The 14502-nt window shown below is 44.1% G+C and overlaps 1 long non-coding RNA gene across 1 annotated transcript in view; it reads right to left on the reverse strand.

Moving 5' to 3' along the window:
* Positions 1–405: 405 nt before the first annotated feature.
* LOC147106563 (uncharacterized) overlaps positions 406–14502 on the reverse strand; it is a 66244-nt gene continuing 52147 nt past the window's right edge. Inside the window, exon 3 of the long non-coding RNA XR_015080949.1 lies at positions 406–784. This is a non-coding gene — a long non-coding RNA (uncharacterized LOC147106563). The remainder of the gene's footprint in view (positions 785–14502) is intronic.

Consider the following 14502-nt stretch of genomic DNA (forward strand, 5'->3'; position numbering starts at 1 on the left):
ATGCTGGGAGAATGTTTCCCTTGACTGGAGAGTCGAGAACCAGTGGCCACAGTCTCAGGATAAAGGGTAGGCCATTCAGGACTGAGATGAGAAGAAATTTCTTCACACAGAGGGTGATGAATCTTTAGAATTCTCTATCCTAGAGGGCTGTGGAGGCTCAGTCATTGGGTATATTTAAAACAGAAGTCGATAGATTTCTGACTAGTAAGGGCATCAAGGGATATGGCGATAAGGCCGGTGAATGGAATTGAGGCAGAAGATCAGCCATGATCTCATTGAATGGCGGAGCAGGCTCGAAGGGCTGAATGGCCTACTCCTGCTCCTATTTCTTATGTTCTTATGGTGTAATTCAGTGAATACATTCCCACTTTGATTCTTCCCATATGGTGCCAAAAATTTACCTTTTGAATATGTGAAAATAGTCTCCTATACTTTGGACTATTTTAACAGGTTTATTCTAAACAATTCCAATGCTAAGGTGCCTTCCTGTACATGTTGAGGATATTTGTCTGCTATACACTATACATTTACTTCAACTGTAAATTGCAATATCAAATGGACAAGGAAAAGAAAGGCCTTATATGGGATGTTTTGAATCTTCTTACCATCGACAATATTCTCATATTTGATTTCTATATGTGTATCACGGTCACTTCTAGTATGCTCATGATAAAAACCAATTGTATGCATCAAATGATGCTGTATTGTATGAAATTTCACACAGCCAGGTTTCTCCAGTGATATTATCTGTGGTCCTCCTACTGGTCCTAAAGTCGACGTGCATCTATGAAATAAAAATCAGCACATAAATGTTTCTATCTTTCTAAATGTGAAATGTGAAATTCATTAAATTAATCTAAGATACAGGGAACCATCTTAACTAATCGGTGATAAGAATTTCCTCTGGTTTCCATGTGTAGTACAATTCTAAATACATTTGTGAATATTTGCTCTGTTCAGTATTTCCAGTGAAATTGTAAACACATAAAAACGTGTTTATGTTTTTATTAGAAATACTTCATAAATGCATTTACAATGCTGCTACCTACAGGAAACATTTTTTTATCCGGCACGGACAGGACCGACGTGGTGCCGGTTCATTAAAAATTCCAGATAACCGAATGCTATAGTAAAAGATATGTAGCTGAGAGCTCCGTATAAAGCAACAAACCCTGTTGCTTAGCAACAGCTTCAGAACAATGGGCACAAGTTGCAAGCTTCTCTGTAGCTTAGCAACAGCTGCAGCCACACCCTTGCACAGCAACAAATGGAGTAAAAAAAGTAATAAAAGTTACTTGAACCTACTCCTGAATTTTGCCGGTTAACCGAGATTTCCGGTTATCGAAAGTTTCCTGTATAATGACTAGAGGAATTTGTATCCATTTATTTTACAAATGTTTGTGTTTTTCAAGGTAAATGAGGTGAACACTGGGGAATCAAGTAATTTCCCATTTTCATCATCCATTATTGTGCTTTAAGTTCCCATATCATGATTAGCTGTTCTTAATAATAACATCCCAGACTCTTCCATCACCATCCCTTTGTATGCCCTGCCCCACTGGCTGGATATACCACCAGAGGTGGGATATAGTGGTATATAGTTGAGTGGACTTGGCCCTGGGAGTCCTCAACATTAGCATTGGACCTTATGAAGTTTCATGGCTTCATATGAAACAAGCCTAAGGAAACCTGCTGCTGAATGTACTCTGTGGGGGAGAACTTCAATGTCTACCACCAAAAGTGGCTCTGTAGTACTACCACTGGCCAAGCTGGCCAAGTGCTGAAGTACATAGTCACCAGATTACATTAAGTGGTGAAGGAATTAATATGAGGGATTTTATCCTCACTAAACTGCTTGTCAAAGATAGCACTGCTAGGACTGACAATTGCACATATACAAAATTGACGGACAGGAAAATACCTACTGGTCCATCCAGCCTGTCCCATGCAGTTGTGATGGCTTATGCATCACAATACAGACAATCCCCATCTACCTGGAGCTATGTAATCTCCTAGGAGAGGCAAAAAAATATATACCCAGACCAATTAGGGAGGAAATAAATTCTCTCCGTCTCCATAGGCAATCATACCTAGTTCAGGAGAGTACCCTCAGGATCGGCCCTGATTTATATTAATAGATACCAACCTCTTGGACACGGAGATTTCTGCCCCAGTCAGGAACAGGTCCAGCTGTCGCTTCAAGGAATACAGTGAATCATAGGGCTGGATTTTGCCAATGGGGAGCATTTGGAGGTGGGGCTCCCATTTGTCGGGTTTCAGTCCTGCCTCCATTAACTTCTGGCCAACCCACACTATTTTCCCTTGATTGACCTTGTTAAGCCCACCCAGCGGGCTTAGCAGGCCAATTAAGGGAAAGCCGGTAACAGAGAACATCAACGTGTGATGTTTCGGATGAATTGTTATCATTTGAGGGCTCTGTGAAGCTGTCAAACACTGACATTCTCTGTAGTTTGATGAGTTCTTGAATACAAGAACTCATCAAACCTCTTTATTTCGTAGAAATGAGATGGTTTCTGCATTGGAGAATGCAACGGCCATCTGTCATCTCTGCCACGGAGGTGCGAGACTCTGCGCATACCCACCGATTGAAGCCTGCAGGAAGAAACAAAGGTAAGTAGTCTTTTTTTAACAATTTCCATCTACCTCAGATACTTACCTCTCCACACTTGCACCCATCACTTACCTTCACAGCGCACTTTTGCACTCCTCCGACCCCCGCAGAGCCACTACTCACCTCGGTTACCCTGGCAGTTTTTGGAGCCTTTGGGAAGCCTGCACTTGCGTGGGCAAAATGGGGATAATCCTCTTAACTGCCTGTTCACTACCTGTTACCAGGCAGTTAAGTGGCTGTAATCACTTCCCGCCTCCAAGGAGATGGGACCCGGCATGGGATGGATGTAATCCCTTCCCGCCTCCAAGGAGATGGGACCCGGTGCGGGATGGCTGCCCGCCTCCTGGCAAGCTATTCACAATATATATAAATGATCTAGACAAGGGAACTAGATGTAATATCTCCAAGTTTGCAGATGACACAAAGCTGGGTGGCGTGTGTGCTGTGAGGAGGATGCAGAGAAACTCCAGTATGATTTGGACAGGTTGGGAGATTGGGCAGATGCATGGCAAATGCAGTATAATGTGGATAAATGCGAGGTTATCCACTTCGGTGGCAAAAACAGGTTATTATCTGAACGGCAATAGATTGGGAAAAGGGAAGTGCAACGAGACCTGGGTGTCCTTGTGCACCAGTCGCTGAAGGTAAGTATGCAGGTGCAGCAGGCGGTTAAGAAGGCAAATGGTATGTTGGCCTTCATAGCGAGAGGATTTGTGTACAGGGGTAAGGATGACTTGCTGCAGTTGTACAGGGCCTTGGTGAGACCACACCTTGAGTATTGTGTGCAGTTTTGGTCGCCTTATCTGAGGAAGGATGTTCTTGCCATGGAGAGAGTGCAGCGAAGATTCACCAGACTGATACTTGGGATGGCAGGAATGACGTATGAGGAGAGATTGGGTCGATTAGGCTTATATTCGCTAGAGTTTAGAAGAATGAGAGGGGATTTCATTGAAACGTATAAAATTTTAACAGGACTAGACAGACTAGATGCTGGAAGGATGTTCCCGATGGCAGGGGAGTCCAGAACCAGGGGTCACAGTCTAAGGATAAAGGGTAAGCCATTTAGGACTGAGATGAGGAGGAATTTCTTCACCCAGAGAGTGGTGAACCTGTGGAATTCTCTACCACACAAGGCAGTTGAGGCCAATTCATTAAATATATTCAAGAAGGAGTTAGATATATTTCTTAAGGCTAAAGGGATCAAGGGATATGGGGAGAAAGCAGGGACAGAGTACTGAATTTGGATGATCAGCCATGATCTCATTAAATGGCGGAACAGGCTTGAGGGGCCGAATGGCCTACTCCTGCTCCTCTCTTCTATGTTTCTATGTTTCTAAGATGCCACGGAGGCGGGTTGGGCACCCGGCCCCAAATTCTGCCAATTTGCCAACTGTCCCACCTCCAAACACGCCTCCCCAGGGCTGGCAAAATCTAGCCCATAATTCACTGCACGAGCCGGGAACCTGTTCTCTGGGAAAGAAGAACCGCCTAATGTCCAAGCTAATTCTGCCCTTACATAACTTGTAAACATGACCTTCTGGTCCTCCCTAACCTATTCAGTTGAAATAATTGGTATACATAAATACAATCTAGTCCCTTCATTATTTTATAAACCTTGATCAAATCACCCCTAAGTCTACACTTCTCTAAAGTACAGAGACCCAGCTGGTTGAGCCTATCTGGGTAATTAAGGTGCATTAAACTGGAAATTAATCTAGTGGTTGTCCTCTGCACCCGTTCCAGTAGAATGCTGGAAACATGACTCACCGCATTAGTTACTGTGCCCTTTACTGTGTACATGATAAAATGAGTATGACATTATTATTCACAAGGCACCTCACAACTGGATGCATACTCCTTCCCACCATTCTCACGGGGTTGGGGGTAATATATTAGCATGGATAGAGGATTGGCTAACTAACAGAAAACAGAGAGTCGAGATAAATGGGTCATTTTCAGGTTGGCAAACTGTAACTAGTGGGGTGCCGCAGGGATCAGTGCTGGGGCCTCAACTATTTACAATCTATATTAATGACTTGGATGAAGGGACCAAATGTAATGTAGCCAAATTTGCTGATGATACAAAGATAGGTGGGAAAGAAAATTGTGTGGAGGACGCAAAGAATCTCCAAAGGGATATAGATAGGCTAAGTGAGTGGGCAAAAATCTGGCAGATGGAGTTTAATGTGGAAAAATGCGAGGTTATCCACTTTGGTAGGAAAAATAAAAAAGCAAATTATTATTTAAATGGGGAGAGATTACAAAATGATGAGGTACAGAGGGATCAGGGGGTCCTTGTACATGCAGGTACAGCAAGTAATTAGGAAGGCAAATGGAATGTTGGCCTTTATTTCAAGGGGTATGGAGCAATATATAAAAGCAGGGAAGTCCTGTTGCAACTGGGCGTTGGTGAGACCACACCTGGAGTACTGCATACAGTTTTGGTCTCCTTATTTAAGGAAGGATATACTTGCATTGGAAGCAGTTCAGAGAAGGTTCACGAGGTTGATTCCGGCAATGAAGGGGTTGTCTTATGAAGAAAGGTTGAGCAGGTTAGGCCTATACTCATTGGAGTTTAGAAGAATGAGAGGGGATTTATTGAAACATATAAGATTTTGAAGGGGCTTGACAGGGTAGATGCAGAGAGGATGTTTCTCCTCGTGGGGGAACCTAGTCCTAGGGGGCATAATTTCAAAATAAGGGGGCACCCTTTTAAAACGAAGATGAGAAGGAATTTCTTCTTTCAGAGGGTTGTGAATCTTTGGAATTCTCTTCCCCAGACAGTTGTGGAGGCTGGGTCATTGAATATATTTAAGGTAGAGATAGACAGATTTTTGAAAGGTAAGTGAGTCAAAGGTTATGGGGAGCGGGCAGGAAAGTGGAGTTGAGGCCAAGATCAGATCAGCCATGATCTTATTGAATGGCGGAGCAGGCTCGAGGGGCCAAATGACCTACTCCTGCTCCTACGTCTTATGTTCTTATGTTCTTATTCCACTGTGACATTCCAGTGCCTCAAACCAAGGATAGTAGTGTAAGGCTCAAATGAGAAAAGATGACCTCATAAACTGCATCTGAGAGCATTCTTATTATTGAGTGCTTTTCTCAATCTGTATTTTCCAAGCAAGTGAAAGGCTGTCCACAATTAATGGCATAGAAGTGCCATCAACCACTTAGTGCACAGAATGAGGAAGCACTTCAAATTCTCAGGAGATACACTGGGGAGGTTGTGGGAGATAGAGAGATTGGAGGCTAGCTGCCAGGAACAGGTTGGTAATGCAAGGGATGGTCTACAGTACAGTGAATTATCACAGTCTCCAGATATTCATCTTAATTGTAAAATCTTCTATCATTGCTCAATCGCTTCTTCAAAGTCGCATGTGAGAGCCCACCCTCCGTTGCAACTCTCATTGGTTATGCTCAGTCTGAAGGTGACTGCTTTCAAGAGAAGACTGGCACCTCCAGTTCGACCACTCCTATACTTTGTAATGCCACCTGACTTATGCGAGCACCAACCCAAATACTCCCATTTGGGAGAATTTAATTAGCAAATCAGAGGGAATAGAATAGAGTGAAGCACCAAGTACTAGTAAGCAGTAGGAGCTGGGAGGGGAATAGGAAGAGCTAGCCATACCTGACCAGAGGGTGGTTTCAGCTGAGAAGTCAGGTGGGTCTAAAGTACCATGAGAGTTTGCAACCTTTTACTTGAAAGATCTGTGAAGAAAACATTCAAAGGAAACTCAACTATCTGGTTTGTCCATTTAACTGTTTCATGAATTAACTCCAAACAACTATATTTAAACAACTGGCTATATTTTACTACTATCATGAACGAGTTTGGGATAGCATTGCTGTGGAAGTTCCCTGATTCCCGGCCATAACTTTGGCAGAAGATCGGCAGAACCCCAGAGAAAAGGAAGGAGGAAGGTCTTGGAGTTCCAGGAATACTGAAGAGGTAGTTCTGGGAACTCTAGTTTAGGTCCTGGCATTTGGGATCACTGAGAAAGGAATGCTGAGATCTGGGGAGAAAGTCTCAGGGCCTAGGAGCACTAGAGGTAATTTTCAGATTAGAGAGCACTGAGAATATGGTTTCGGAGTTTGTGAGTAATTAGAGAAAGTGCATTATTCTGGATGAAGGGGCGGGGTTTTGGTGGTAATCATGAATTTGAGGAGTCTCTGAGGTCCAGCAGAACTGGGAAGAGGTTTACGAGCAGTGGGGGCAGAGTCTGCCAGTATTGGAAGTTGCTGAGATCTGCAGTATTGATAAGAACAACAACTTGCATTCATGTAAGAACATAAGAACATAAGAAATAGGAGCAGGAGTAGGCCATTCGGTCCTTTGAGCCTGCTCCGCTATTCAATGAGATCATGGCTGATCTTCTGCCTCAATTCCATTCAGCGGCCTTATCGCCATATCCCTTGATGACCTTACTAGTCAGAAATCTATCGACTTCTGTTTTGAATATACCCAATGACTGAGCCTCCACAGCCCTCTGGGGTAGAGAATTCCAAACATTCACCACCCTCTGTGTGAAAAAATTTCTTCTCATCTCAGTCCTGAATGGCCTACCCGTTATCCTGAGGCTGTGGCCCCTGGTTTTGACTCCCCAGCCAAGGGAAACATTCTCCCAGCATCCACCCTATCAAGCCCTGTAATAATTGTGTATGCTTGAATGAGATCCCCTCACATTCTTCTGAATTCAAGAGAATACAGGCCTAGTTTACTCAATCTCTTCTCATGCGACAGGTCCGCCATCCCAGGAATCAATCTGGTGAACCTTCGTTGCACTCCCTCTATGGCAAGTATATCCTTCCTTAGGTAAGGAGACCAAAATTGTACACAGTACTCCAGGTGTGGTCTCACCAAGGCCCTATATAATTGGAGTAAGACTTCTTTACTCCTGTACTCAAATCCTCTTGTAATGAAGGCCAGCATACCATTTGCCTTCCTAATGGCTGCTGCACCTGCACATTCACTTTCAGTGACTCATGTACAAGGACATCCAGGTCCCTTTGAGCATCTGCATGCCCCAATCTTTCACCATTCAGGAAATACTCTGCGTTTCTGTGTTTTCTACAAAAGTGGATAACTTCACATTTTTCCACATTATAATCCATCTGCCATGTTCTCGCCCACTCACTGAGCTTGTCGAGATCCCTTTGAAGCCTCTTCACATCCTCTTCGCAACTGACATTGTCACCTAGCTTTGTGTCATCAGCAAATTTGGAAATGTTACATTTAGCCCCCTCATCCAAATCATTGATATAGATTGTGAATAGCTGGGGACCAAGCAAAGATCCTTGCGGTACCCCACTAGTCACAGCCTGCCATCCTGAAAAAGACCCGTTTATCCCTACTCTTTGTTTTCTGTCTGTTAACCAATTCTCAATCCATGCTAGTAAATTACCCCAATTCCATGTGCCCTAATTTTGTTCACCAACCTCTTGTGTGGGACCTTATCGAAGGCCTTCTGAAAATCCAGATACACCACATCTACCATTTCCCCTTTGTCTACTCCACTAGTTACATCCTCAAAGAACTCCAATAGGTTTGTCAAACAGTATTTCCCTTTCATAAATCCATGTTGACTCTGCCCAATCTTACTATTAGTTTCTAAGTGCCCAGTTATTGCATCCTGTATAATGGGGCAGTAATTCCTCCCCAAACACGTGAGTACGGAAGGGGTACTCACGCGTCTGGCCGGAGGAAATGCCGGTTTTCAGCATGCACAGCGCATGCACTGAAAACCGGCATTTCCTCTCCTCTAACCCAAGAGGTGAAGAGGCTAGCGTGTGCGCTGTAGGGGGCAGCGCGTGCGTCTTGGATTTCCTCTGTTTTAGGGGATTTGCGCATGTGTAAAGGCCTCCGGTCTTTACGCTTGTAAAAAGCACACGTAAGTATTTATTTTTACAGGTAAGTGGTGTTTTAGTGCAATTTAGAATTTTTTTTCCATAGGTTTATTATGTTAAAGAATCTACAATAAGGTAAGTTTAGTTTTAGACCCTTTTTATTAAAAATGTATTTTTTTTCAAAAAAAAAATTATTGTTTAAATTATTTTTTTAAACTTATTTATACTTAATTTAATGATTGGGATGTTTTTTAAATTTTTATTTAAAGTTTAAATAGTGTTTTGGGCCCCCGTAGTTTTCATGAGTTTGACAGCTATTACTCTCAAACTCATGAATGAACCTTCCCCTCCCCTGATTGGTTGTACAGTGCTCACCTGATCCCAGCCGGCACATCGCACTAACTACGCTGCTGGATCAGGTAAGCACTGCGCGCTGACATCTGAACCGGGCCTCTGAGAGGAAATGCAAGCAGGCCCGGGCTTCAGATGTCAACGTGCAGGGTGAGTGCAGATCGGGGGCTTGCACGCGCGGCAAGCCCCCGATCCTAATTTCAGGGCCAATAGATTCCAGCATTGTCCCAACTACTGAGGTGAGGCTAACAGGTCTGTAGCTCCCTGTTTTCTCTCTCCTTCCTTTCTTAAATAGCGGGGTTACATTTGCTATCCTCCAATCTGCAGGAACCGTTCCAGATTCTATAGAATTTTGGAAGATGACAACCAATGTGTCCACTATTCCAATGGCCACCTCTTTCAAAACCCTAGGATGTAGGTCATCTGGTCCTTGGGATTTATCGACCTTTAGTCCCATTAATTTTGCTAGTACTTTTTTAAATTAATAATAATTTCTTTAAGTTCCTCATTCTCGTCACACCCTTGGTTTTCTCGTATTTCTAGGAGGTTTTTGTGTCTTCCTCCGTGAAGACAGAAACAAAGTATATATTTAATTTCTCTGCCATTTCCTCATTCCCCATTATGAATTCTCCCATCTCTGACTGTAAATGACCTACATTTACCTTCGCCAGTCTTTTCCTTTTCACATACCTATAGAAGCTTTTACAATCCATTTTTATATTTTTCGCTAGTTTGTGCTCATATTCCATTTTCCCTTTCTTCATCAATTTCTTGGTCCCCCTTTGCTGATTTCTAAAAAGACCCCAATCCTCAGGCTGACTGCTTTTTCTGGCAACTTTATAAGCTTCCTCCTTTGACTTAATGCTAGCTTTAATTTCTTTTGTTAGCCATGGTTGGATCACTTTTCCTTTTGGGTTTTTATGCCCTAGAGGAATATATGTTTGTTGCAAATTATGCATTATTTCCTTGAATGTTAGCCATTGTATGTCCATCTTCATACCTTTTAGTGTAGTCTCCCAATCTGCCATGGCCAACTTGTCCCTCATACCCTTGTAGTTTCCTTTGTTTAGATTGAAGACCTTAGTTTCAGATTGGACTACATCACTCTCAAACTTAATGTAAAATTCAATCATATTATGGTCACTTGTCCCTAAAGGCCCCTTTACCACAAGATTATTGATTAGCCCTTTCTCATTACACAGTACCAGATCCAGAATAGCTTGTTCCCTGGTTGGTTCCTCCATATACTGATCCAGGAAACCATCTCGCATGCATTCCAAGAATTCGTCCTCCACACCATTAGTGGTAATTTGATTTGCCCAGTCAATATGTAGATTAAAGACCCAATGATTACTGTATTGCCCTTGTTACATGCACTTCTAATCTCTTGATTGATACTGTGCCCTACATTACCATTATTGTTTGGTGGCCTGTACACAACTCCCACCAATGTTTTCCACCCTTTGCTTTTTCTTAGCTCCACCCAAACTGATTCCAGTTCTACATCACGATCTGCCAAGCCAAGATGTTTTATCTCTACCCTACCGATCTCATCCCTTATTAACAGCGCTACGCCACATCCTTTTCCTTTTTGTCTGTCCTTCCTAAATGTTGAGTACCCTGGAACATTCAGTTCCCAGCTTTGGTTGCCCTGCAACCATGTCTCTGTAATGGCAATTACATCATGCCCATTTACTTCTATTAGTGCCATTAATTCATCCACCTTGTTGCGAATGCTACGTGCATTTAGATAAAGTGCCTTCAACTTTGCCTGTTTAATATTTTTCTGCACTTTGACCCTCTTTACTGTTGGCCTTTGTTTCTGCTCCCTACTAGTTTTGCTGACTACTTTTCTAACTTGCACTTCCAGCTTTGTTTCCCTCTATTCTGGGCCCACACTTAGGTTCCCAGCTCCCTGACAAACTAGTTTAAATCCTTCCCAACAGCACTAGCAAACCCCCTTGTGAGGATGTTGGTCCCGTTTCTGCCGAGGTGTAACCCGTCCAGCTTGTATAGTTCCCACCTTCCCCAGAATCGGTCCCAAAGCCTCAGGAATTTAAATCCCTCCCTCCTACACCATCTCTCCAGCCACGCATTCATCTGGTCTATTCTCCTATTTCTGCTCTCACTAGCACATGGCACTGGGAGTAATCTTGAGATTACTACCTTTGAGGTCCTGCTTTTTAATTTCTTTCCTAGCTCCCTATATTCTGCTTGTAGGACCTTGTCCCTCTTTCTACCTATGTCGTTGGTACTGATATGGACCACGACCTCTGGCTGTTCACCCTCCCCCTTCAGAATGTCCTGCAGCCGCTCAGTGACATCCTTGACCCTGGCACCAGGGAGGCAACATACCATCCTGGAGTCACGTCTGTGGCCACAGAAACGTCTATCTGTTCCCATTACGATAAAATCCCCGATCACTATTGCTCTCCCACTCTTTTTCCTCCCCTCCTGTGCAGCTGAGCCACTCGTAGTGCCACGGACTTGGCTCTTGCTGCATTCTCCTGAGAAACCATCTCCCCCAGCAGTATCCAAAACGGAAAATCTGTTGGAGAGGGAGATGGACCCAGGGGACTCCTGCACTACCTTCCTAGTTCTTTTACTCTGTCTGGTGGTCACCCATTCCCTGTCTGCCTGTGCACTCTTTACCTGCGGTGTGACCACCTCGTTAAACGTGCTATCCACGAAGATCTCAGCCTTGCGGATGCTCCACAGTGACTCCAGCTGCAGCTCCAGCTCCGAAAGGCGGATTTTGAGTAGCTTTAGCTGGAGACACTTCCTGCACACGTGTTCGCCCTGGACGCCAAAAGTGTCCCTGACTTCCCACATAGCACAGGAGGAGCACTCCACGCTGCCAAGCTGCCCTGCCATGTCCTACCCTTAATTTACTCCCTTTACTTCCTTTAAATTAAAGAATATTAAAAACACTAGGGACCTTTCTTCACTTTAAACACAACTTACACTAAACTAGCGACCTTTAACATAGCACGGTGGCATAGTGGTTAGCATTGTTGCCTCACAGCGCCAGTGACCCGGGTTCAAATCCGGCCTCGGGCGACTGTCTGTGTGGAGTTTGCACATTCTCCCCGTGTTTGCGTGGGTTTCCTCCGGGTGCTCCGGTTTCCTCCCACAGTCCAAAGATGTGCGGGTTAGGTTGATTGGCTATGATAAATTGACCCTTAGTGTTAGGGGGATTAAATACGTGGGGTTACGGGGATAGGGTGGGATATGTGTTGGTGTAGGGGTTACGGGGATCGGGTGGGATATGTGTCGGTGCAGGCTCGATGGGCCGAAATGGCCTCTATCTGCACTGTGAAGTTTCTGTGATTCTGTGATTCTGTCAAAAACATCTTAAGCAACTTTACAGTATTGTAAGAAAAAAATGGACACCAAGACAAAGAAGCAGATATTAGAAGCAGGATAGAAATCTTTGGGGGAGGAGGGCCCAGCAGAATGGATAGTCACCTTCCCTAAACTGCCCACAACTCCTTTTGTGTCTTGATGTTCCCCATCACCCATCATCAACTGGTTCTTGTCGTTATGTTCCTAACTTCAAGCATTTAGGTTGCTAAATTGGATAGCCACTGAAAACAGGTGTGGGGATCGCAATGCACGATTAACCCACATCATTTGATTGCAATGCAGGCAACACACCAAATTTTGGGCTGCCTGCTCATTATAAAGATTTCTTCATGCAGCCAGAGCTACTTGCACTATTGGTTGGCTGTGTGCATCAGCAGGGGGGACCAAAATAATCACTTCCTAGCACTTATTAAAGCTAGCCTGCACTGCTTAAAGTTTGTCTGCACCTCTTAAAGGGGAGGTGCATTGTGGCTGCAGCAAGTAGCAGATTTCAGTGAGGATGTCCTTCTTGAAATGCAGGTGTCTCGCACATTGTTCCTTGTTGTGGTTCAGGTAAGAGAATTGCTCCCTGAACACCCTGGGCGGATATGGCCTCCTGCTGAGAACCCTTCTCCCCCTCCTCCCTCTTCTAGCAGCTTGTTCTGCTCTGTGTGGCCTCTGCTCATTCTCCCAGTCATGCAAGGGGAATGCCTACTGGTTTGTGCAGAAGCCTTGAAATCAGCAAAACATTCTTCAGCAGCTGCCACACCACTTCCTGTAGACTTTTGCAACTTGAAAGAACTATGGTAAGTACCAAACACTTGTAGAATCATAGCAACAGCCAGAAGAAATCAAACAGCAACACACCAAGGAGCATAAACACCGGCATGGACTGGTTGGGCTGAATGGCCTGTTTCTGTGCCGTATATCCTATGTAAAACCTGTATGTAGTTGATGATCCCTTTAAATAGCGCTGGTGGAGGATGGGGTCCTTACTGCTGCTTAATGCATATTCAGATGTACGAGGTTAAGAGAGGTTATCAGCTGGAGCATTGAGCTGATTGACGTCATGATCTGCCTATTCCGCATACTTGCAGAGGACGTTAGCTGCGTGCATGCTAACGCTCTCGCTAAGATGGTGTCCGGCGTGTTTCACGGCAGAAGTGTTTGTGCGCACATCGGATGCTATTTTGGTCCCCAAAGGCATCTGTAGCACCCAAACAACTGTCGTTATCAAGCCCAATTTTGTGCCTTTAGTGCATTTACAAGCTTACTGCTTTAATTGGATTTTAACTAACGTTAATTTCCTTAAGCAAACAAAATTATCTCAAAAGTTAATTGTTTATACAGTTTCCAAATCTTAAATGTGAAAATAATTTCAACTGAATAGAGGGGAGTGATGTATAAGATATAAGATAAAAGATATAAGAATTAGGAGCAGGAGTAGGCTATTCGGCCCTTTGAGCCTGCTCCGCCATTCAATGATCATGGCTGATTTTCTACCTCATCTCCACTTTCCTGCACTATCCCCATATCCCTTGATTCCCTTAGTATCCAAAAATCTCTCGATCTCAGTCTTAAATATACTCAACAACTGAGCATCCACAGTCCTCTAGGGTAAAGAATTCCAAAGATTCACAACCCTTTGAGTGAAGAAATTCCTCCTCATCTCAGTCCTAAATGGCAATGCACCTCTCATTTTTCTAAACTCTAGGGAATTTACGCCTAGTCTACTCAATCTCTCCTCACAGGACAATCCCCCCATCCCAGGAATCAGTCAAGTGCACCTTCGTTGCACGCTCTCTAAGGCAATTATATATTTCCTTAGATAAGGAGACTAGGGGCTAATTGTTCAGGGGCTTAACGCCACCCGTTACCGGCAAAAAATGGCGAAAAGAGGGCAGTCGCTGCTCTTTCACTAGCTGGTGGCAGGTCCCGCAGCGTCCTCCATTTTCCTAGGCCCGGTAGCGCTGCCGTTGAGAAGTATCACCCTGCAAAGAAAAATGGCGGAGTGTAGGCCGGCTTAATGTCACCATGACGAACTTCAATCCTAGAGCTGAGTTCAGCACTGGGTCGAAAGCACGCCAGGTAAACCCAGCATGCAAGCAGACTCACAGAGGTGCTGCCAGCACCTCTTAAAGGGACACACAAATCTTTCAGGTAAGTTTGCATTTAAGCTTTGGACTGGGTTATATTTAGTGGTTTGCTGTAATAGATGTTAAAAGTTTTCTAAGTGTGTAGGGAATGCTGCTAGATGCTTGCGAGGCATCTGTAGCAAGGTAAAGAAAGGCCTCTGAGAAGACAGAAAAAGCTGCACTCAGCCAGTC

The sequence above is a fragment of the Somniosus microcephalus genome, chromosome 15, assembly GCF_052327205.1.
Source record: "Somniosus microcephalus isolate GS21.2 chromosome 15, FLI_Smic_1.0, whole genome shotgun sequence".
In the NCBI taxonomy this organism is placed as follows: Eukaryota; Metazoa; Chordata; class Chondrichthyes; order Squaliformes; family Somniosidae; genus Somniosus; species Somniosus microcephalus.